This window comes from Montipora capricornis, chromosome 13 (genome assembly GCF_036669925.1).
Source record: "Montipora capricornis isolate CH-2021 chromosome 13, ASM3666992v2, whole genome shotgun sequence".
In the NCBI taxonomy this organism is placed as follows: domain Eukaryota; kingdom Metazoa; phylum Cnidaria; class Anthozoa; order Scleractinia; family Acroporidae; genus Montipora; species Montipora capricornis.
The window spans coordinates 19,350,697-19,376,892 of record NC_090895.1 but is presented as its reverse complement, the minus strand read 5'-3'; the positions used below and the strand labels follow the sequence as shown (position 1 = coordinate 19,376,892).

At 37.6% G+C, this 26,196-nt stretch overlaps 1 protein-coding gene and 1 long non-coding RNA gene across 2 annotated transcripts in view; one reads left to right on the top strand and one right to left on the bottom strand.

Annotated features, from left to right (window-relative positions):
• Window positions 1-26,196, top strand: part of LOC138029135 (uncharacterized) — a 49,605-nt gene that overhangs the window by 18,071 nt on the left and 5,338 nt on the right. The window lies entirely within an intron of this gene.
• Window positions 5,157-8,774, bottom strand: LOC138029257 (uncharacterized). The gene is made up of 3 exons (XR_011127847.1): window positions 8,725-8,774; window positions 6,845-6,933; window positions 5,157-5,241 (listed from the first exon to the last, which is right to left on the bottom strand). It is a non-coding gene; the product is annotated as an uncharacterized lncRNA (long non-coding RNA).

The following is a 26,196-nucleotide window of genomic DNA, read 5'->3' as shown; positions in this document are numbered from 1 at the left end:
AGCTGATGATGGAAGGGTCGTCATTAATAGATTTCTGCTATGGGTACCAAGATTGAAGCCAAAAGACAGTCTGTATTCCAAGTTTGTCGATTCTTTCATGAAACAAGACAAATGGACGTATCTCAGAGAAATGTATCAAATGTCAAGCCCTAGAAATGATAGTGCAGACTTTCAGATTTCTGCTAGTATTGAGAATGTCAAATCAGTTTTCGTATACCTACAACGAGCCAAAACGAGGAATGACACTTTTAACATAAATGCCGATCGCGGAAATGGCAGTTATTTGAGAACATGCAGATTAGAATATGGAAATGGTGTCTTTTATCCCGTAACTGCATATGATTCTGAAAGCAAAGTCAGAATCTTCAACGATTTGATGTCTTATGCGATGAGAAAAAATGATTACAACACTGGCACACAACTCAACCTAGCGAATTACAATTCTCTTTATCCTCTGATATTTTTCGACTTGTCATGTAAGGCGGAGCAAGTAACAAGAGATCCCAAACAGTTGATGTTTAGGTATACACTCAATGCTGCTAGTGCTGGCAATAGTCCTTTCAGTGTACATGCAATAGTTTTTTTTATGAAAAAGAAGTTGTGATCGACAAAGTCGGAAACGAATTGGTTATAGTGTGATTTTACAGCCCCTGTTTGTAACTGGAATTATATAACATATATTATATGACTGAACTTCATGAAATCAACGTAAGACTTTCAGATAATCAAAAAAAGAATCTGAGTAATGCTTTCCATAAAAGGGAAACGATCGTTCTAAGACTGGCAAATGATTCTCTTAATGGGAATGACACTCTTTATGTTCCAGCAACAGTGAAAAAAAGATTGCAAAAAAATCGTGCATCACACAAAGGAATGGACATCAAGTTAGCCAAAACAAATATCAGGAAACGAGTAGGCGGAAGTCTTTTGAGTACCGTATTGTCACTTGGTATGAGAGCTCTTCCAGCTATTGGTAAAACCCTTGGGTTGAGTGCTCTTGGTGGTTTAGCAGAAGCCGGTGCTAAAAAATTGATTGGATCCGGTCAAAAAGGCGGTGCTTTACCATTACCCATGATGATACCTTTTGAGGCAATCATCAAAATAATGCCATATCTGAACATGTTCACTACAAAACAGCAAAGAGACATCATCAATGCAGCTCAAACAGGTTCTGGTGTGCATATAAGACCGACCAAAACACAATCAGGTGGATTTTTAGGCACTTTGCTAGCTAGCATTGGAATTCCTTTGGCTTTGGATCTTGTGAAAAAGATGACTGGAAAAGGAGCATCTAGAATTGGATCACCTGGAATCTGGTTACATGGTCAAGGAGCACCTAGAATTGGAGCCCCCCCTCCATTTTATAGTTATCCACCATATGTGACTGGTAATGGTAAAAAAAAAAAACATCCTCAACCAAAAAAAGGCGGGAAAAGGGTTAATATTGGGGAAAAACAGTCCATTCAATTCAATCCCAATCATAGGAGACATATTGTGAAACCAAAATTTCACAAAAACATACCTATATCCAACCACGATGTAATGAAATGGTGCAAATATTTGAACATACCGATCAATGATGTACTGTCGAGAGATGAAAATGTTTCACATAACCATAAACAGGCGTTATTCATCTACAATCTTGAACCAGCTTATATGTCAGGATCTCACTGGGTAGCCACTTATGTTAAGGATAATGTGATAAATTATTTCGATAGTTTTGGTATGCCCCCATTTCAAGAGATTGTAAATCATGCCAAAAAGAAAAATCTGACTTTGTTACATCAAAACAATCAGATACAAAACATACAAACAACAACTTGTGGGTATTTCTGTTTATACTTTCTGAATGAAGTGAATAAGGGTAATTCGTATTATGATTTATTACAAGTATTCAACATAAATGATACAATGAAAAATGAGAGATTTATTGAATATTATTTTAGAAATATCTAACTTATATATATTATGAAATCATATTGTGTAAAACAGAAAAAGGTGACTGAATGTGTTGAACCTTCAGGTTACAAAACAGCCAAAAATGGTAGACTAATGTTCTTTTGCACTTGTGCTGAATGTGGTATTACCAAGACCAAATTTGTTAAAAAACAGGGAAACTGAATAGCCCGTTGGGAGCGGGCTTATTCAGTGATATTGCTAATACTGGAACAGAACTATTTTTAACTAAAGGAGTACCTTATCTTGGCAAAAAAGCCGTTGAAATGGGTAGATATTATGGTTCCGAATTGATGAGAGACCCAAAATTGCAGAAAAAAGCAATTGATTATGGTTTGAGAAAAATGAATCCTCTCATACATAAAGTTGGATCTGAAGCTCTCGATCAATTGTCGACGAAAATAAGACCGAATAAAAAATACACAACAAACAGAAAAGATCTTGATGGCGGTGCTGTTGACATTCACAAAGCTATTGGTAAATTACCAAAACCAAAAAGCGGATGGACACTACCCGGTCATAAATACACAGGACCTTATAATGATTTGGAAAATCAACTGAAGTATGACCCAAAAACTGGTCAAATATTGGAAATATATGATATGCCCACTGGAAAAACTGATGCAATAGCAATGCAACACGATGTTGATTATTCCGTCTGCAAGGATGACAGGAAATGTAAAAACAAAGCAGATAGGAAAATGGTTCAAGCTTTAGACAACGTACCGTATAATGAAAGACAATGGGGGCATTGGTTGGCAAGAAATGTTATCAATACAAAGCAGAAACTAGGTCTAGGAGTTTCAAAAAACGGAAAAAGCCGTCGGGTAACTGGCAAGAAAAATTAGCAGATGAATTACATGCATCCATAAGACGCAACTTTACTCGGCGGCGTGTAATCGTAAATCATATCGATGAAATATGGGCAAGTGATCTAGTTGAAATGCAACAGTTTAGCAAATGGAATAAAGGTTATCGGTATCTTCTTATGGTTATTGATGTTTTCAGCAAATACGGTTGGATTGTACCATTAAAGGATAAGAAAGGTGAATCTGTCACTGAAGCATTTAAAACAATATTCAAGGAAGGTAGAAAACCACAGTATTTATGGGTTGATAAGGGTAAAGAGTTCTATAACAAACACTTGAAAGACTTATTAGAGAAAAATGGGATACATATGTACTCCACTGAAAATGAGGAGAAATCCTCAGTGGTTGAAAGGTGGAATAGAACAATTAAATCCAAAATGTGGAAACAGTTCACTGTTCAAGGTAATACAATGTATCTCGATATGCTACCCAAACTAGTGAAATAGTATAATAATACCAAACATTCAAGCATAAAGATGACACCTGTTGAAGCATCTGACAAGAGGAATGAAGGAACTGTTTACTTTAATTTATATGGTGATATAGAAACATTAAAACAGAAACCTAAATTTAAGGTTGGTGACAAGGATCGAACATCCAAGTATAAACGAAATGTGTTCGATAAAGGATATACACCAAATTGGACAGAAGAAGTGTTTACAGTTGATAAGATCCAATACACTAATCCAATAACATACAAACTAAAAGATCTCAGAGGTGAAGAGATACAAGGCAGTTTTTATGAACCTGAATTATTGAAAGCTAAACAGGATATTTTTCGTATTGATAAAGTAATTCGGAGGGACTATAAGAAGAAACAAGCTTTGGTAAAATGGAAGGGATACAGTGATGAATTCAACAGTTGGATACCATTGAAAGACATTGAAAACATATGAATTGTGGTTAAACAAACGCGTATAAATCCTTATAAAAAAATAAAAATATATACTTATATTATATGGACAAGTTTGAAAATGAAGAAAAGTTTGGTTTTTATTATGAGAGCTCTCAAGATTCACATTCATCACATTCCGATTGGTCATGTTCGGAAGAAAGTCAAGAAACAGATTCTAGTTGGCAGAGTTCGCAAGAATCTGTTTCGTCACAAGACAGTGAAAAATCTGTATAATGTATAAATATATGGCCTTCAAAGGTGCCGAGATTGTAAATCATTATGCTTAAGACGTTTAGCAATGGAAGAAATTTGCGACATAATAAGCTAGAATGCTAAACGCGTTCATGAAATTCGTACAAGAGACTTACCATATTTGAAACGTCTTTTGGACTGCAAAATTTTGGACGATAAAATTCAAGAAAGATGGGTAATCAAGCAGGCATTCAATCAAATAAATGCGGATATGTCATGGTTGATGAATGAGTTCAAAATATACGAACGTATTTTAAATCCCAAGAAGATGGCCAGGAAATAATACATAAATAAAAAATATATAGTCATGTTATATGAAGAAATTGACAGAAAGACAAAAATTTTTGTTGGTAAAATTACATCGCTTCCTGACTGACTTAGAAAAATCAGGTTTGTTTAAACTTATCAAACCACATCATAAAATAACTATTATGAGAGGAATCGATGATATCAAAAATTGGAAAAAGGACGATCCATGGGCACTTCTTGTAGAAATCAGCAAACAAACCATAATATTCTTTCCTGGTGTAACTGACGACGAAAAAGGCAAAAAATGTCTGTTGGATGAAACCAGCGAACAAACCAAAATATTCTTTCCTGACTACGAAAACACATAAATAAAAAATATATAGTAATATAATATGGAAGATCAAAGACCAGTTGGCCGGCCAAGATTTTATACTGAAGAAGAAAGAAGACGAAATAAAAACGATTACATGTTGCATAAGGAATGGTATTGTAAAATATGCAACAATAATCACAATTACACTCTTGCTGGAAAACATAATCATCTCAAAACAAAAAAACATTTCAAAAACTCGTTCACATATAATACGGGTTATATTTATGACAAACATGAAAACAGCAGCAATTAATTTATTCATGATCACTTCTCTTTTGACAGTTAAATACATACAACAGTATGTGTTGAACTATAAACGCACCCTAAATGGATATAAAGAATTATTTCCTATACATATATTATAATGGCAAATAATATGATAAATATTATGAACCGAAGTTCACTTCAAAATCTAAGCAAACAAGAATTAATAAATATTATAAAAAAATTAATTACCAACGACGGTACAACACCTGGTCGCCGCAGACCAATACCGACTCCTCGTCGTACTGTAAGGCAAATGATTCAGGATTACGAACAAAAGGTCGTACCAGTACCGGCACCAAGAACCAGAAAACCTGTGGCCGCGCCACGAGTACCCGCACGGGTTCTAAAAAGTCACAAACCACCAGTGCCAGCACCAAGGACTATAATACAAGAAACGAACAAAGCTTTAAAAGGGTTCACAAAGTCTTATGAAATCAACATTAAAAACAGCAAAGACCCACTCATGCAACTGCAAAACACAAGAAAGGCTGCTGCCATCCATATTGAAAAAATATTAAAATCAATGACAGGTCTAAAGTTTGTTGAAACACTGAGGGTCACATTTGAAAAACAACTAGGGCGAGAAGAAAAAATTATGAAAACAGCGTATTTCAACAGTCAACCCCAAACAATAACAAATGACACACAAATTGAACTAGCTTTATCTTTGTCAAAACAAGTCATACTAAACAAGATTGCAGTTTGGATTTCAGAGGGATCTGGTTGGACTATTCAATCTGTTGAAAATCATTATATCAATGTGGTAAAATACGAGCCAATGAAAGGATCTTCTTACATCAAATTACCAAATGAACTCAAACACAGTGCAAAAGGATTGATCAACATTAAAAATAAGGATAATGAATGCTTCAGGTGGTGCCACATCAGACATCTTAATCCTCAAGACAAATACCCACAGAGAATCAAAAAATCAGATAACGCATTCATTGAAAATTTGAATTATCCAGGAATTGAATTTCCAGTGACTACCAAACAGTACAACAAAATAGAAAAGCAGAATGAAATTAACATCAATGTTTTCGGTTATGAAGAAAAACAAAAATATCCCATTTATGTATCAAAAGAAAAGTATGAAGATTGCATGAATCTGCTTCTTATAACAGAAAATGAAAACAAGCATTATGTATTAATCAAAGATTTCAACAAATACATGTATGATATAACAAAGCATAAAGAGAGAAAACATTTTTGCATGTATTGTCTTCAGCATTTCACTTCTGAAAGAGTGTTGAATAATCATAAAGAAAACTGTATCCAATTAAATGGAGCACAAGCAATTAAAATGCCAACAAAAGATGATAACATACTAAAATTCAATAATTTCCATAAACAACTACCAGTTCCATTTGTAATATATGCAGATTTTGAAGCCATAACTGAAAAAATACATGGATGCCAACCCAATGATGATAAATCATACACAGAGGCTTATCAGAGACACACAGACTGTGGTTATGGATATAAGGTTGTGTGTTGTTATGATGATAAATACACAAAACCAGTACAAATTTATAGAGGTGAAAAAGCTGTTTACAAATTCATGGAAGCCATGCTGGATGAAGTCAAATACTGCAAGAAGATTATGAAAAAACATTTCAATAAACCATTGAGAATGACTGAAGATGATGAAAAAGAATTTCAAAAAGCTAATGAATGTCATATCTGCAACAAAAAATACAATGAAAATGATGTGAGAGTCAGAGACCATTGCCATATCACAGGTAAATACAGAGGATCAGCTCACCAAGATTGCAATCTTAACTTTCGAATAACTGAGAAAATACCAGTCATGTTTCACAATCTCCGTGGGTATGACAGTCATTTTATAATGCAAGAAATTGGTGAGACAGTGAAAAAGCATACATACACGAATAAGAAAGGCGAAAAGTGCCAAATGAACATCAATGCAATTCCTAATAACATGGAGAAATACATGGCTTTCATGCTTGGCAATCATCTTACCTTCATTGATAGTTTCCAGTTTATGAGTTCCAGTCTAGAAAATCTTGTTAAGAACATTACTAAATGCGGTAAATGCGATACATGTAACCCTGGCAAGTGCATAAAACGACATATTAATAATAAAGGCAAGATAATACAGCATAAAACCAGCTTTCCGTGCGGTGAGTGCATAAATTGTAAAAATATAAATAAAGCCTGCATAACTCCAAACTATGACAATCTAAAATATACCTCTCAAACGTTCAAAAACGAAAAACTTGATTTGATGAGCAAAAAGGGAGTATACCCATATGACTTTATGGACAGTTTTGAAAAATTCAATGAAAAGCTGCCATCGAAAGAAGACTTCTACAGCATCTTGAATGATGAACATATAACTGACAAAGATTATCAACATGCTCAGACTGTATGGGATGCATTTTCTCTTGAAAATATGGGTGAATACCATGACTTATATCTCAAGTCTGACATCCTTCTATTAGCGGATGTATTTGAAAACTTCCGAAAGACCTGCCTGCAATACTACAAATTAGACCCATGTCATTATTTTACCAGTCCTGGGCTTTCCTGGGATGCTATGTTAAAGATGACTGACATTAAATTGGAGCTTATGACTGACATTGATATGTTTCAATTCATCGAAAAGGGCATGCGTGGTGGTACATCATACATAGCAAATCGATACGGCAAAGCTAATAATAGATACATGAAAACGTATGATGAGAAGGCGCCCTCAAAGTATATAATGTATCTAGATGCTAACAATCTGTATGGTTGGGCTATGTCACAATACCTACCAAATGGTGGTTTTAAATGGATGACAGAAAAACAGATTAATAAGGTAGACATAGCCAAGTAGAAAGAAGACAGCAATGAAGGTTTAGAATACCCCAAAGAACTACATGACCTTCATAATGATTATCCGCTAGCAGCCGAAAAGGTCAAAGTCGACAAAGATATGCTTTCTAATTATTGCCAAGAAATAGCTAATAAATTCAAAGTGTCAACTGGCTTAGTTCATAAACTGATACCCACATTATGCAACAAAGAAAAGTATGTCATTCATTACAGAAACCTGCAATTATACACTGATCTCGGTTTGAAAATAACCAAAATCCATCGGAGTCTAAAGTTCAATCAGTCACCATGGTTGAAAGAATACATTGATTTCAACACACAGAAGAGAACCAATGCCAAAAATGCTTTTGAGAAAGACTTCTTCAAGCTTATGAATAACAGTGTATTTGGGAAAACAATGGAAAATATCAGAAAGCGAGTAGATGTCAGATTAGTAACTGATGAAAACAAACTGTCAAAAATGGCTGCCAAACCAACATATGTTAGTAGCAAGATCTTTAATGAAAATCTAGTGGCAGTGCATAAAATCAAAGAAACACTAACCCTAAACAGGCCGGCATATGTGGGTATGTGTATCCTAGATCTTAGTAAGACACTAATGTATGATTTCCACTACAATTATATCAAACAAAAATACGGCAGCAAAGCGAAATTATTATTCACAGACACAGACAGCTTGACCTATGAAATTGAAACCAGTGATGTGTACCAAGACTTTTGGAATGATAAAGACAAATTCGACAACAGTGACTATCCAGAAGACAGTCCATATTTCAACAAAGAGAATAAAAAAGTTATAGGCAAATTCAAAGACGAAGTATCAGGAGTTCCAATTCGTGAATTCATCGGATTGAGATCAAAAATGTATTCATATATGAAAGACAATGACAAAGGCGGAAAGACAGCAAAGGGAATCAAGAAAAATATTATTAAGAAGAACATCACTCATGAAAATTATAAAAACGTACTGTTTAATAATGAACAAATGCATCACACCATGAAAACAATCAGAAGCAACTTACATCAACTTGGAAGCTATGAGCTTAATAAAGTGTCATTATCTTGCTTCGATGATAAGCGCTACATTCGCAGCAATGGTGTGACAAGTTATGCATACGGACATTATAAAATCTAAAAAAGTTGGCTGCTGACGTCACGGCACTGCTGTGCCGGTCTACATACAATTACCGCAAGCACAGTCTATATGACGTCACGGCACAGCAGTGCCGGTCTACATCTTACAAGTAATACCAGCCTGAAGTAACACAATCATAGTCACGCATTTTAAATAACATATAGTTCCAAAATAAATTTTGCGTTGGATCCATTCTGCCTCGCCACGGCATAGATTCGCAGAAATATAAAACATATAGATTTCCAAGAATATGAGACCAAAAGTTGGAAGCCATTAAATGTAAAGTAGTATGGAGTTGAGTTGGTATGAGAGCATTTTTGCAAAAATGATCTCATACCTCCAACTCCTATACTACTTCGCCTTACAAAGTACGTTTCGAAAAGTTAATGTTATATTCCCACAGCAGATTCCCAAAAAAGCGGTCAAAGCTAAAAACAAGAACATTTGCGACCAATAAGACCTTTGATGTTGAGCGGCAGTTATGAACGGTCACACAAGAAAAAAATTTCGTTAGTAGCTCAAGTTGCTTCTACAGAACATACACTATCGTAAAACAATACGCCACACTCTAAGTGTGAGCATTCTCAAGGAACTTCACAAGGCGTAAGTGAAATTCTAACGACGCGAGTTTATTTTCTGGTCCGTCCGATCGATTAGACAACAATTTTTTGCCTTTTGCAACGAACACCCTGGTTCAAAAACTCAAAGCAAGTGTACACAATACAATAGTCAGAGAAATGGAAAAAATATTTTCACTCGATCATAAATAACCACGTGAACGATGTCGCGTCATGCCAGTTTGTCTAATGACATCACACATCAAAACACGGGCTTTCATTGGTTCATGAAGTCACATGATAAGCGACCTTTGTTCCCTTAGTGACTGGAAGTCGTTCAATGGCTTGGTTATCTTTACCATTCATGATCTTGTTGCTGTCAGATTATCCCACTGCTACCTTTCAACACGAAGAATGACCATGGTTGGTTATTTGTCCAGGGTGAGTATGGTAATGCTAATTTAAAGTGATATTTCAACATTGCAACAACTTTTGAAATTTCATTGTAAAATACAGTACATCTAGAAAATTAAACACAATGTATTAATTAATTATTATCTATCAAAAAAAGCAAGTCTTGTTTTTCTTTGCATGGATTTCAAAACTATGTCAGCTAAACATTAATTGACCTGTTTACCTATAGCAAATAAAAAATAAGAACCAGAAAAATTAGAAAAAAGATATTCTTGAGAGTGTTTAAGATTAAAATGAATGCTAACTTGAAAATGTCAGGCCGACATTTTCAAGTTCTCCTCTTGTATCTTAAAAGAACTTCGTAATAGTTAAGTGTGGTTCCTTTTTCTTTTAAAATTTAATCAATTTAATCTCACTGTGGTGATCCAGAAGCAATTTAAGAATTTATGAAAAAATCACTGAAAAAGTGATTTAGCAAATTATTTTCAAAATAAAGGGATAATTTCAATAATGCTACCCTGTTAATGCTCTGCGATTAGTAACTTATTAGGGTCAGGTTCGAGGAGAACATGGGCGTCAAAGACTGACTAGTATAAGAATGCTGATTATACTAAATAAACCATTGTCATATGCAGTTCTATTAAGGATTACCTCACATACCGTGATCTGGTCATTTCAGTAGTTACCATTACCTCCAGTTACTTACCGCAGAATCATTTGATAAGACTTTGATTCCCTCTTTTAGAGATTTTAGATATTCCCCGTTTTAGAGATTCCCCCTTTTAAAGATTCCCCATTTTAGAGATTTCTTGTTCCCCGTTCCTCATTCCCCGTTCTCCGTTGCTCCATTTTCCATTCCCTGTTTTTGAACTAGCCATAAACTGAGGGTCGTGAGATTCCCCGTTTTGGAGATTACTCATTTCAGAGATTCCCCGTTTTAGAGATTAACCGTTTTAGAGATTCCCTATTTTAGAGATTTCCCCTTTTAGAGATTCCCCGTTTTAGAGTTTCCCATTTTAGAGATTCCCCATTTTAGAGATTCCCCATTTTAGAGATTCCCCCTTTTAAAGATTGCCCATTTTAAAGATTCCCCGTTTTAGAGATTCCCCTTTTAGAGATTCTCCATTTTAGAGATTTCTTGTTCCCCGTTCCTCATTCCCCGTTGTTCCATTCACCGCTTCCCTGTTTTTGAACTAGCCATAAAATGAGGGTCACCGCCGATTTCTGATGGGAAAATATCAAACATTGGATAAAAGACAGGTTACCAGATCACAAACATTACTTTATAAGGATCCGACTTTGGGTTTTCGGGGAAAAAAATTGCAACTCTAACACAATAGAGTGGAACTTCTTAAGGCCTATGAAAACTTCTATTATTTTCACTGTGGATGCAAATTCCAGAGTGAAAGTAGCATGTCTTCGCTTTCAAAAAATGTGAATGAAACGGGTGCTATTACTAATGCAAACTGATCAAACAAGGTAAATCGAGAAACAGTTTACTGAAAAACTTCTATACTTTCATAAAAATCCTCGTTTTGTTTCTTCACTTCGCGACCTAAAACCTGGCAGCTCACCAACCCCGAAACTCGCGAGCTCGACTTGAGGTAAGTCTAAGAAACGTCTTGTTTTCATGGACGTTCTTTTTTAGTTCATATAAACTCCGAAAATCTACTGCAGGTAAAAGACAGAGTTCTAACCCGCTAGTTCGAACTCGTTTATGTCGAACTCAAAACCATTTCCTTTAAACTTGTCCTTCAGTCATTTACTATCTGTTATATTGAACCCCTGCTATTTCGAACAGCTGTACACTGCCGCGTATAACCCACAACCCTCCCCCATCTTCTATTACTTTCAGAGCGGATGCAAATTCCAGGATGTAATGGCTGCGAACTATATGAGGAGGCGAAAGCACTTGTACTTTATTACTTAACCAACATGGCGGGAAATTCACACGAAAGGTCGCATGGCACGACGGTTCACATGATGTTACTTCATCGGAAGAACATTAACTGCGTATCATCACATCCCTCTCCTCCTGATGAAGTGAGATACAAAAGCAAACAAAATAAGAACCAAACTGAACAAAGGAACATAACTATAAGTCAACAACAAAAGTTCTTTGTTAGTAGATCAGCATTGTTCAACAAAAGAGCAAGTTATATGTCTAGCCTTTCCAGGGACTTGCTAATCCTGCCACTCCGAGTTACATAATGGCCTGTGAGTGCGGCAGCTTTATTCTCGAAGGGAACTGAAATCGCAACAGTTCGGTTGGTGCTAGCTTGTACCACAGTTTGCTCATCTGTATCTGGTTTGACTTCTATGTTGCTCTGGGGAGGGGGGGGGGGGGGGGGTGCGGGGGGCAAGACGTATATGGGTTCTAGTGCGCCTCAGCTCTCTTCCAGTTGGGGTTGACACAGTATATGACCGGAGGACTCCTCCAAGCTTTTCCCTCAATTCGGCTGGTTTCCATTTCAGTGTCGATTGATCCCGGATGCTTACTCTTTGCCCTGGTGTTAGTGTAGGGAGTTGCCTCGCGGACCTGTCATGGTAGAATTTTTGCATCTCCTGCCTCTCCTCTAGTCTGGGGGCGACTACTTCATTTAAGGCGTCTCTGGGGATTTTCCTCGGGAGGTTGTCCTGGATTGCTCGACCAAGAAGTAGTTCAGCAGGTGATGGCAGCCTGTGATCAATGGGTGTGGTTCTAAGGCACAGGAGGGCCATGTCAGGGTCGCTGTGGGTGGTTTTCGCTTTGAGAAGAGCAGCTTTAACTGATTTCACTTGGCTCTCAATAAAACCATTGCTACGCGGATAGTGTGGGGAGCTTGCCACATGCTGGAAACCCACTTCTCTTGCAAAATCTTGGCATGCTTTCCCACTGTAGTGGGGCCCATTATCGGATCTTACTACCTTGGGAATGCCCTGCTCGCTGAAAATCTGTCTCAGCATTTTGATTACTGTGTGGCTGTGTTACGAAAAATTGTGGCGTGACTTGCGTCACTTGGAACATTCGAGTGTATGCTAATTTGATCTAGAAGTTTCGTGCATATTTAATTAGCCTTGTCACGGTGACTAAGCAATTTATTTTAGTCGTTTACGTCTGCTGCTGTAAATAGTTTATATTGTAATGATACTTTATTTAGTATAGCCGGAAGGTTCTAGAACGCTTTGCTGTAAAGTATATAAGTAAACCGGTGTAGTGTTTAGATGGTTTTTATCCCAGGAGTGTTTGGGGTTTTTATTTCCCAGGAGTCTTATAGTAGTGTTTACTGAAATGTGACGAAGGTCGCGTGTAATCGACAGAGGTCGTGTTTCTGAAGTGTAACAGAGGTTACGTGGATATTTGGCAAGAGGCCGTGTGTTTAAAGTCAAGAGTAGTTACAAGCCTAGCGTGTGCTTGTTGAGAAGTCCTGTGTGGAAATACTGCGTTAGTGTGGAATAAATATCCTGTTGTGTTTCCAAGATCCCTGTGTTCTGAGTAGACTACAAACTATACCTACCACTAAAAACATTCGAACCCGCAACAGGCTGTTATTTTGTCCCCTTGGTATCTGCCTGACGAATGGATACTTTGAGTAATAATCAGAAACTACTAGGTACTCTGAACTCTCTAAGGTAAAGAGGTCTGTACCAATGGTGTGCCATGCCCTTGGCGGCACCTCTGTGAGGATCAGGGGCTCTTTTTGCTGGCTTGGGTGCAACTCCTGGCAAATGCTACATGTCTTGGTTATCTCATCTATGTCTTTGTTTAGCCCTCTCCAGTATACAGAGGTCCTAGCTCTGAGCTTTGTCTTCTCAATTCCTTGGTGTGCTGCATGGAACTTTGTCAAGATTTCCTTCTGTAGCACAGTGGGGATAATGATGCGGTGACTCTTCATGGCTATCCCATCTTCTACAGCGAGCTCATTGCGAAAGGGCCAATAGGGTTTTAAGGGCACTGGGACTTGCTGGATGGTCGGCGGCCAACCAGAGTGGATCGTTTCCTTCAGTGCATTGAGCTCTGGATCTGACGCGGTTTGTTGCCTAATTCTCTGCAAAATGCTCTCACTGAATTGAGGGTGGATGTCGTGCACTTGGACATTCATCCCAGGGATGGCTTTTGTTTCTTCTGGTGATAACCTGGAGAGCGCATCTGCGATCTCGATGCTCTTACCTGGTTGGTAACGGATGACAAGGTCATATGGCTGCAGTCTGAATAGCATCCTTTGAAGACGCGGGGGTGCAGCTGTCAAGTGTTTTAGGTGAATACTCTAGAGGGGCTTGTGGTCAGTGTTGACTGTGAAACTGTGGCCAAACAGGTAAGTGTGAAACTTCTCACACCCGTACACCACAGCAAGCAGTTTTCGTTCAATTTTTGCATATCTTGTTTCCACATCAGTGAGCCTGCTTTGCTCGCGAAAGCAACAGGCTTGTTATCCTGTAAGAGTACGGCGCCCAGACCTATCAGCGAAGCGTCAACTTGTAAGGTGATCTCCTTCTTTGGATCAACGTAGGTTAGAGTGACTTCACTACTGATGGAGTCCTTGATCTTGTTGTAGGCTTCTTGGTGTGCTAGGCTCCAGGCAAATTGGTGGCTTTCCTTTAGGAGCTCTCAAAGTGGGGCTGTTAGTGTGCTTAAATTTGGGATAAAAGGACCCATGTAGTTTGCCAGACCTAAGAAGGTCTGTAGTTCTTGGCGGCTGGTTGGAGCTGACATTTGTTTCAGTGCTGAGATTTTTTTTGGGTCTGGCTGGATCCCATCTTGGCTACAGACAACGCCATAAAATCTGATTTTCTCCTGCTTTACAAAAATTTATCAGAGTTCAGTTTCAGGCACCGTCTTAGCATACAATGCATGTTTCGGTCATGCTCTTCACCAGTTTTTCCAACACCTACGCTGTCGTCTGCAATTCCTGCCACGCCTTCGCACCCCTCAAATGTTTGGTCAATTTTGGTCTGAAAGATGTGACATTTTCATCCCAAAGGGCATGCGGTTGAATGTGTATCTACCGAAAGGGGAGTGTAACGTGGCGAGGTAACTCGACTCCTTGTCAAGAACAACATTCCAGTACCCGCACTTAGCATCAACAACGGAGAAAACTGTAGCTCAGGTCAATTTGAGTAGGATCTCTTCTAACGTGGGGGTAACATGGTGTTCTCTCTGGATTGCTGCGTTGAGATATTTGGGGTCTAAGCGAAGTCTCAACTTCCCATTTTGTTTCCGTCGGTAGACAAGACTGTTAACCCAGGGTGTGGGTTCACCTTCTTCAAGTTTTGTGATGATGTCGTTCTTGACCATATCATCCAATTCACTTTTGATGTCGTCTTTGAGGCTGACTGGCACGCGTCGTGGAGGATGAATCACTGGTGGAACATTGTGGTCGACTGTAATATGGTACTCCCCTTTAAACTTCCCGATGCCATTGAAACACTCAGGGTATTGTTGAATCAAATCTTGCTTGTCTTTTATCGAGGGGGTTTCTTTGGCTTGTTCCAGAGTCTTGTCCTTTAGGCATCCATGACTGCTGGTGTGGGGATGTTGTGCCTGTATAGCACAATTAAACTGTAGCAGATTCAGGTCAGTGGAGGTTGGGAGGCCAATGATTGCAGGAACTGAGATGCCAGCGACGTAAAAGGGTGCCAGTGTGCTCTCTTTCCCGTAAGTGCAGGGTATGGTGACTATGCCATGGTGTTTAATTTGCGAGCCTCTATAGGCAGTGAGCACAATATTCGAGGGCAGCAGTGCATTGGGTTTGAGTTTACCATTGTTGTCTATTTGATGTGGAAACATCTCACTGTAAAGTCTCATGGGTAGTATGTTGCCCTGGGCCCCAGTGTCAAGTTTGGCTCTTAGGGTGTTCTTCCTGTTATTGCCCCGCGCCAGGTTTACCTGAATGGATACAAATACTTCATCTCGACTAGACTCAGCTGACCCGTGTGTTAAATTTGCTATGGTGACTGATTCGAATACAATGGATTCGAAGGATATTTCTGCAGTGGAATCTCTTAAATTTTCTATGGCGTGAGTCCGTTGTCTGCGGGCCTTGGATTGACAGACTTCTGCAAAGTGGTTTAATTTCTTACTGTAGAGGCATGTCTTGCCATGTGCTGGGCATTTGGCTGATGCGTTGTGGGCGCGACGACAGTTCCCGCAAGTTCTCATTCCCCTGGGAGGCTTGAAAGGTGGAGATACTTGATGTGATGGAGGGTGGTTTTGGTGTTGGGCATGCTGTGTCTCTTTCTCTTGGTTTCGCTTCTGTACTAAGTGCATGGACCCATCTGCAGTTTCCGCTGCCATGGCTGTGAGCTGGGCTTGAGAGGATTCGTGTGACCTTGCAATTTCAATAGCTTTATCCAGCGTTAGCTTGGCTCCCTTTGAGATAACTTTTCTCTGACTTTGAGTGAGTTCGTTCCGAAGACTATTCGGTCTCGAATCATTTCTTCTGGGTCTTTGAAATCATAATCCTGGGCTAGAATTCGTAATGCCGTAATGAATTTCTCTGCTGTTTCCGATGATTCTTGGACGCGACTGTGGAATTTGAATCTGGCGAAAACAGGATTTGCTTTGGGACTTACGTGATTCTCAAAACGTTTATAGTATGTTCCTAATTTCTTACGGTCATCGTCAGAAATGTCAGACCACGTGTTGTAGATATCCCTTCCTTTCTGACCGACACAGATGAGTAAATAGCTGCATTTCTCCTGTTCTGTTCTGGATTTATTAGGTCCTGTAAACATTAACTCGACGTGTTGCTCGAAACGCCGCCAGTTTTCTTTCGGGTTGTCGCCGTCCCACTGCATAACTGGGCATTCGATGCCGCTTAGAGCCATGTTTCCGAGGTTTTTGGTTTACTTCTGACACTATGTAATGACCGCGAACTATATGAGGAGGCGAAAGCACTTCTTGTACTTTATTACTTAACCAACATGGCGGGAAATTCACACGAAAGGTCGCATGGCACGACGGTTCACATGACGCTACGTCATCGGAAGAACATCAACTACGTATCATCACACAGGACTTAAAGAATGAAAGCGGCACTTATGTCTTGGTGTCCGCAGGTGCAAAAGGAATGAAGAGTGTCAGTTCAATACCACACGACAGCAAACTGATTGCAAAAAAAAGAAAACCTTAATAAAAGACTTCCAACCGAATGGACAATTAACAAGAACGCAGAACTGACAGTATAAAAACATAACCTCTTCCCCATAAATTAAGCACTTATTTTCTCAATCAAAGTTGGCACGAGTGTTTTTCGAGTTGGACCTAGAACTTTGATCACAGTAGCATTGAGTTTCGTATTGTTAAATCTCCTCATTCATTGTACATACACACAGGTTTTAGATAGCACAAGTTTAAAATCTTGAGAACTAAAGACAAAAAGAACAAATGACGACATGATTAATCATCGCAGTAATACACAGAACTTAAAAGTGAAGAGTTATCATCGCAGCAAATTTCCAATTTAAGCAATTGGAAAGGAGAAGCCTGAAAAAAATCAGGGCTTCAACGCGATTCGAACCGGTGACCTACGCGATACCGGTGCGATGCTCTACCAACTGAGCTATGAAGCCACACATCGGGAGGGAGGTCAATTTATTGAGCTCATATTTTCCCGTGCAGTGAGGTGATGTGAAGTTTATATAAAATTATTTATATTTGTACTGCGGTTGTAGATGAAAGTAAAGAGTGATCATCGCAGAAAATTTACTGCGATGATCACTCTTCACTTTCATCTACAACCGCAGTACAAATATGAATTATTTCATATATACTTCACAACACAAAACTTAATGAAGCAGTTGAAAAATTAAAGCCTGGCAAAATTTCAGGCTTAAACGGGATTTGAGCCCGTGATTCTGCGGTACCAGTGCAGTGCTCTACTAAACAATTAGATTATGAGCTCGAGATTTCTATCGCTTGATAGTTGAAGAGGGCGCGGCCCGAGTCAACTATCACGCATAGAAATCGAGAGCGAATAATTTAATTGTTTTAGTATAAATCTAATCGTTCAAAACTTTATCTAAATCCTCTTAGGACACCTCGAAAACGCCAAGAAGCGGCCTCTAGCGCACAGCTACGCTACTCACTGTCCATCACATATTAGTATAATTTACCGTACTCTATTGTGAATCTATGAATTTGATTGGCTATTTTACCGTCGACTATTTGCTGATAGTCAACAGTTACGCATCAGTGCACATCGCGCGTCACGTTTGAACCTGATGTAACATAATAAAACAGTTCTTTTCTACGCGATACTTGACTTTTTTTTCTTTTTCTGCAATGAGACTACGTTAAATTTATACTAAAACAATTTAGACTACTCGCCCTCGTTTTCTACGAGCGATAGTCAACTTGGCTGCGCATCGTTGACTATCTGCTCGTAGAAAACTCGGGCTCGTAGTCTAATTGTTAAATAGATAATGGGTAGCGTAGCCAATCAGAGAACGGCATTTGTGATAGAACGCTAGTAGATTTTTAACAACTATTCGCCGAAGTGGAGGTGGCTAGCGGTGGACACTGCCACCGACACTGAGGTTAATAGTTGTTTGAGTATATACTAAAACAGTGAGATAATATACACCACAAAAAAAATAATTTGGATGATTTGTTCACTTGTCACGGCCGGAAACGGGACGCCATTTTCTCTTGAGTTGCTTCTTAAGGCAGCAAGAAGAATGAAACCCGAAGGAATCCACATCTTTGAAGATCTGGCCGAGGAGACCATGGAAAAGAGAAGAGCCCAGCTACCGCAGCTGAGACAAGCAAAAGCCCAAGGAAAGATTGCTTATTTCTCCCTCGATAAACTTATTATAAAAGACAGACCAAATGGATCGGGTACTATGGCTTCATATTCTTCGATCTCTGGTTAAATGTTTTACTGACTCATTAATCGCATTAATATAATGAATGAACAGTGTAACATCTAAGGAAAAACAAAAATCCCCTTGTGGCATATGCCATAAATGGGTCAACAGTAACCATCGAGCACTTCAATGTGGTAATTGTCATCTCTGGATCCATTATAGATGCAATGGTCTAACCTTTGATGAATACCAACGTCTGCAGTTGAATATGGAGGTATGGTTCTGTAAAACATGTATTACTGACATTTTTCCTTTTACATCTCTAGATGAATTTGAATTTGACACTCTTTTGCACTCTGAAAGACCTTCAGACATTGAACTATTACCCCCCCTTGATATAATGTCAAAAATATCTGGTCTAAGCAATCTAGACAACTCTGGTATTGAGTCAAATATACCTAATCCTATAAATTCTATGTATTATTACCCATCTGATTTTCAGAAACTAAATTTATCATCTTCTAGCACTTATTTTTCTTTATTTCACATAAATTTAAACAGCCTTGATGCTCATCTGGATGATTTACAAACTACGCTTGCATCCCTGAATTTTCCCTTTCACATCATAGGCGTTAGTGAAACTAGAGAGAACTATTCAACTGGTTTTAAAATGAACAATAATCTGGACGGTTTCACCCTCTTTTCCTAACCTTCCAGATCTGCTGCTGGTGGTGTGGCTATTTATGCTAGTAAATCTTTAAATGCCTTTGAGCGAACTGACCTGAGCACAACTGATGATGATTATGAAACTGTTTGGGTTGAAATTAATAACACTAAAGCTAAAAATATCTTATGCTGTTGTGCCTATAGGCACCCTTCATCTAACCCTGTGAGATTTAAAGAACATCTTGAATCCATCCTATCCCAGTTGACAAGAGAAAATAAGAACATCTTCATTATGGGTGACTTTAACATTAACTTGCTATCCTCTGAAAGCCATCCCGAATCCAATGATTTCATTCTTATGTTAAATTCCTTTTTTCTTCTTCCATATATTCTACAATCAACTCGTATAACTGAAAGATCTGCAACCTTAATTGATAATATTTTTGCAAATACATATTCTATGAATGCTATCAGTGGAAACCTTGTCTCAAAAATTTCTGATCATCTTCCTCAGTTACTTATTGTTGATAACATCAAAGTAAACTACAAAATTTTAAATTATTATAAAAATGATTATACTAAATTTGATGAAGATAAATTTATTAATGAATTCTCAGCTATCAATTGGGAAAATATCTCCAATACTGATTTGGATGCAAACTCTAAATTTAATATTTTTTATGATCAAATCTCTCAGTTCATTAACTCTCATGTTCCACGTAGAAAGCTTTCAAAGCGTGAAATTAAATTATCCACTAAACCCTGGATTACCAAAGAAATACTTGCTAAGATGCAATATAGAGATAAGGTCTATTCACAGGTCCTTAAGTGTAATCAGCCAGATCCAAACATGATTCTTCTTTATAAGAAGTTCAGGAATAGTGTTGTTAAAGATATCAAAGTATCAAAGTCAAATTATCTTAAGAACTACTTTCTGTGTAATAGGAATAATATGAAAAAAATCTGGTCAGGAATTAGATCAATCATAAACGTTAGTAAAGTTAAAGCTGATTATATCCCCACCCTGTTAGAAAATGGCAAGCTTATTGACAATCCTTCTGCTATTGCTAGAACTTTCAATAACTTTTTTGTTAATGTGGGTAAAAACACGGACAAGGATATATCCCATGGGAGCTACTGTCCTACTTCTTTTCTGAAGGGAAATTTCCCTGACTCAATGTTTCTTTCTCCTGTTAATTCATATGAGGTTGAATCGTACATATCTCAAATGGACAGTACGAAATCTGTTGGTCCATATAGTATTCCAGTACCCTTGCTAAAAATCCTTAAGGCTCATATTGCTCCAATTCTATCTTGCCTAGTCAATGAATCTCTTCTCTGTGGCATTTTCCCTGAAAAACTTAAATTGGCCAAAGTAACGCCAGTCTTTAAGAAAGGTTCTACACAAAATAAAGACAATTATAGGCCAATATCAGTTCTATCCGTTTTCAGTAAAATATTTGAGAAAGTCATGTATAAGTGCCTCTATGCCTATCTTGAATGTCACAACATCCTCTACTCACTTCAGTTTGGTTTTAGACAGAAATGCTCAACTAATCATGCTCTTATAAGTATTGCTGAATCAATTCGCTGTTCTGTTGACAATAAGGAGTTTGGCTGTGGTATTTTTATTGATTTAAAAAAGGCTTTTGATACAGTAAATCATTCTATCCTTCTGTTGAAATTGCATCATTATGGAGTAAGAGGCAAAGCTTATGAATGGTTCCAATCGTACCTCTCCAACCGAAAACAGTTTGTGTGTGTGAATGGTCATGAATCTGACTCCCTACTTTTAACTTGTGGTGTTCCTCAAGGATCTGTTCTTGGACCTTTGCTGTTCTTGCTATATGTTAATGACTTACCCAATGCCTCTAGTTTACTTACTTTTCACTTGTTTGCTGATGACACTAATATATACTACTCATGTAAGAACCTTGATGATCTTGAATCAAAGCTAAATCACGAGCTTAAAATAGTTGCTGAATGGATGAAATCTAACAGGTTAGCACTAAGTATATTAAAAACAAATTTTATTCTTTTTCATTCAAAGAAACTGAAGCCAAGTAAGTTATTGAATTTAAAAATTGATGGAGTAAATATTAAGCAAGTCTTCACTGTTAAATATCTAGGTGTTACCTTTGACTCAAACCTTACCTGGAAAAATCATATTAATGAACTCTGTTCTAAATTATCAAAAACTGTAGGAATTTTTTCGAAATTGAGGTATAATGTCAGCATTGATATCCTTATTATGCTGTATTATTCATTAATCTATCCCTTTCTTATCTATGGTGTCCAAGTGTGGGGGTTAACATACCCAACCTATTTAAAGCCTGTCACTACTTTGCAAAAGCGATTAGCTAGAATTTTGACATTCTCAGAACCTATGTCACACTCAGAACCATTGTTAAAATCTCTTAATCTGTTAAAATTTAATGATATAATTCATTCAGAAATCCTTTCTTTTGTTTATCAGTGGTTTCACAAGCTAGTTCCTTCATGTTTTTCTGATTTTTTCAAGCCGATATCCTCTATACATGAGTATCCTACACGTCAGTCACTGAATGAAAATTTATTTATAAAATCAATTCGAACTACCCAATATGGTATTCGCTCTCTTCATTATACTGGCTCCAACCTCTGGAACTCACTTCCAATTACTATCAAGCAGATAACTCCATTCTCTAGATTTCGTAAAACTTTAAAACAAAATATTATAGACAGTTATAATAATATTATTAGTTCTTAGTTGATATGTTATTATTGTTAATATTATTAATATATTATTATTATTTATTTATTATTATTATTATTTTTTTGGATAGTTAGATCTTAAAGAAATACTTTTAACATAAATTGTCTATTTATCTCTGTATTCCTTCTGATAAATTTAGTTCCTTTGGGGCACCTACTCGATTAGTTCATAAGCTATTTAGGTGTCCCAAACTCTTCACAATCAACTTTGTATTAAAACTGTTTGTTTACCATTTATCCTTTCTTCTTTTCCCCTAACATTTTATTTCTTAATCAGAATTGTAATATTTCATTAGTACTATGTATCTTCTTCAATATTTAATTTGTAAATATTCATATGTATATTCTATTTTTCTTTTTCCAACACTGTAAATTAATGTTTGTGTGAGTTTAAATTAAAATTGATTGATTGATTGATTGGATATTCGGAGTTTGACGAGCCAATCAGCGCGAGCGTTTAACACTATCCACTGTTTTAGTATATACCTATTAAATATACAGCTTTTTCGGGAAAGGTTGTCCAAAAGAAGGGTAAGAGCGTTCGCGACAATGCCGAAAGGTAGTATGGGAGATATTCAATAAAATAAACTCAATTTGTAGTGAACGCCCAGAATCGAAGATGCCACGACCGTCTAGTGAAGACCTACGGTAGCGAACTATTTGGATTAAAGAGTTCTTAGGATATAGCGTAGATGAAGTGGCAGCACGCACAGGGTTATAAAATGAAACTCTCTCTCTCTCTCGCTATCACGCTACCAAAACAAAGGGTTCATTAGCGATGGCTCTGCAAGTGCATCACGATTTCTGGTACAGTTCTCCGACTTTCTCTGCAAAGTATGACATAAAATAAGTAAGTTTAAAGTCGTCAGAATCATACTTTCTCTGTGAATCCTAACCCACTGTTACTAATTCATGGTCTGGATCATTTGACTGAATTTTGAAACTCACTCGTATCTCGATGTCAGTAACAAAGCGTGAGCATGTAGCTGACGTTTTCGATAGCATTGCCGTCATGTTTTCGTTGACTCAAACTGACAGTTTACCACAATGCCTTTCGGCATTGTCGCGTACGCTTTTATGCTTCTTTTGGACAACCTTTCTCGAAACAGCTGTATACTAACAACTGATATATCAAGCAAACTGGGAGCTGGTCACTGTGAGTTCGCTGTAAGCGACCATAAGCTACCCTACATCACATGCGAACTTCATCTTCCCTTCTCTTATATCACTTCTCTGCCAATAATACACACTCGTATTGGCTGGAAAGCCGCACTCTCTAATTTTATTCAAACTTGGTGGGGTACGTATCTCTACATGGTGAAACAGCAGAGCTGGTTGTTGGAGTTAAATTGTTAGTTTACCATTATCAATTTTAAAAAGACCAGAAGAAAAAAGCAGTAACAAGAATGAAAATATCTCCCAGCAGTTTTTGTAGTTTGCTCTGTTCTTCATTGTTTTCGAGAAATAATTACCAACTGTATGGAAACAAACTTGAATAACAGGAGAAACTAAATACATACAAAGGAATCTCGAAAAGTATACCAAGGAAAAATAGCCAGAAGCTAGTCAGACATCTAGTCTTCTTATAGAATAGATAGTGTTTTGTCTGTTTAGTGTCGTAACGACTCTATAGAGGATAGAAGTTCGACAACAAATGATAAATTCGTGGTTAAACTATTTATAAGTTGTATCTTTCCAAATATATATTATTGATTAAGTCGAACAGTTTGTATTATATTAGAGCAGTCATTTTAACTAAACTTAACTAAACTAAACTAATTATATTTGATAGTAATATTTTAAAAATTAAAGTACCATAACAAGAACAAAAGATTAAAAATCTATTAAAAAAACGTTCACAGGCCAATATCGTTAAGAGTTGTCGGCCGTCGAAGCTGAAGTCTGACAAACGAAAGCTCTAAAGTCTTTAACTTTATATAGACGGTGAACGTTTTTTTTAATACATTTTTGATAAACATTGTTTTAAATCTCTGCCAAATCTTTTTTTTATTTATTTCCCTGCTTCACTCCGTCTTGCCATCTTTCACTACGCAGTGTGCGAAGTCGGCTCATTCCCGGTCTAAAAACCTGTGACACTCACAAATGACGTAAAACAAAGAAAATAAAGAAATCAATATAACAAACCCTAACCCTAACAATAGCTACAAGACAAACAAAAATGTCACAGCTTTTTACACTGAGGTAAAAACAAAACTCAGGTTAACACAGGAATGACAGATGCAGCTTCACTGGTGATAACAATACCCTTTTGACGCATTTAGTTTATTATGCAAGTATACAAATTTATTTTGTTGCGCACTGACGCTATGTAGTTTAAAAAAAATTTGGAGTAAGTATTCGTTATATTAAACTGTCAATTGGCAACAAGGAAGGGAGTACAGAGTCCACTCTGTTACACCAGAAGTTTGCGCAGGTGCTGTGATACTGTCGGCCACCATACCTGCGTTTGCCATCAGCCTGTTTTGATGTCCCTGATGTACTCTTGTCAACGTTCAACAAACAAATTCCGCACGCTACACTACCATCTTCAGTGGCTGACACGTGATGTGTCGTGAAGTCCAGACTTCTCTGTGATGGCTAACAAATGAACCGGAGAGGAAGACAGAAATCATAAAGTTAGTCTGGAATTACAGTGTACATAGAACTGGAGACAAACTCAGAAATACGGCAATAGGTGACCTGCGATGGACGGAACCCCTTAGGATGTTTGAGCTAATGCTGTAATTGTTATTTGTGCGTGTTTTACTGCAAAAGTACTGCTGCAGTGTCGGGCATCGACATGCATCAATTGTACGTGCACAACTATGACAGTACTCGTGGGAAATACTATGACTACTCGGGGGGGGGGGGGGGGTACTTAAGAAAGCTTTATACGGGGAGGCTCTGCCTCGAGGTCCAACCCCTTACCCTTTTATATACCATTTATTACAAAAAGGTACCCCTTTTATATACCATTTATTACAAAAAGGTACCCCTTTCACACAAGTACCTACTTTTGGAAGTCTTGTTCTCAATTTCATGTAGTACTTAATAAATAAACAGATACAGCTATTAAGGGGCATCTATTCGAAATATTATAATTAAAGGCCCTTTTAAATACCTAAATGACCGATTTCCCTGCCCTCTTATATACCTCAACTTGTGAAATCCCTACCCTTCTATGTACCTGAAGCCTGAAAAAGGTACCCCTTTCGGGCGGAGCCTCCTCGTATAGGCCATTATAGGGAGTTTCCCTCCCCCCCCGGGATGACTACGCAAGGATTTGAAGATTTTGGACACTCGATCTTCCCCGTCTTTTCAATGAAAGTAACTTGCCCTTTTTGCTTCCCTAAATTTTGTGAACAAAGAAAACCTCATTATAAATGAGGACAGAAAAGTTTATAGCAAAAGTCTCTGGAGTAAGACATTATTAAGCACACCGGCTCTGATGGTTAAAAGCCAAGTCTGTTGTTTCCTCAATTTAGAGATTAAACTTACCATAATAGCTGATCCAGATAGAAAATTTGCAATGTTTTTCCATGTGCTCTCTATTTCTTGTTGGATATTTATGAGTTTTGTGTTATTTGGCGCTGGAAAGTGGGCAAATGTAAAAAATTGAGTATTTGAGCAAAATGTCACATATTTGAAAGATAACAACTCACAAGACATATCCATTGCAGTAGTTAGTGATGAAGTGTTATGATTAACACTAACTAGGGATTAAACTGTTCCTAAGCCATAACTGCTGGGAAGTCTATTGAGGTCACCAATTATGTAATTTATTGTGTGATTACAAATACAGTTATAAAGGATTTACACTCAAGGCTCAACTTTCTCTCTCTCGAGTAGTCCCGTACCTCTTCCAGACCTGTATTTTGATTCCTTCTCTCATCCTGTAGCTCCTATTGTTTAAAGCGCTGGGGGCATTGTTTGATTCATTTATCTATTGTTTGCTGAGCCAATCACAAACGCTGTTTGGAAAGCTACAGGCTTTCTTCAACTTTCAGGAAAACTGAATCTTGGGGTCACCTAGCCCCTACTTTTTCAGATTTAGTCTCCAGCAAAACTATTTCAGTGAAAAGCATGGACAATGAGTCGATACTGAAAAAAGCTTGGGTTCCATTGCTGACCCCAGTAGTTGCAACGTTGAGCTCTGACACTGTGAGAGGGTGATATTGTAA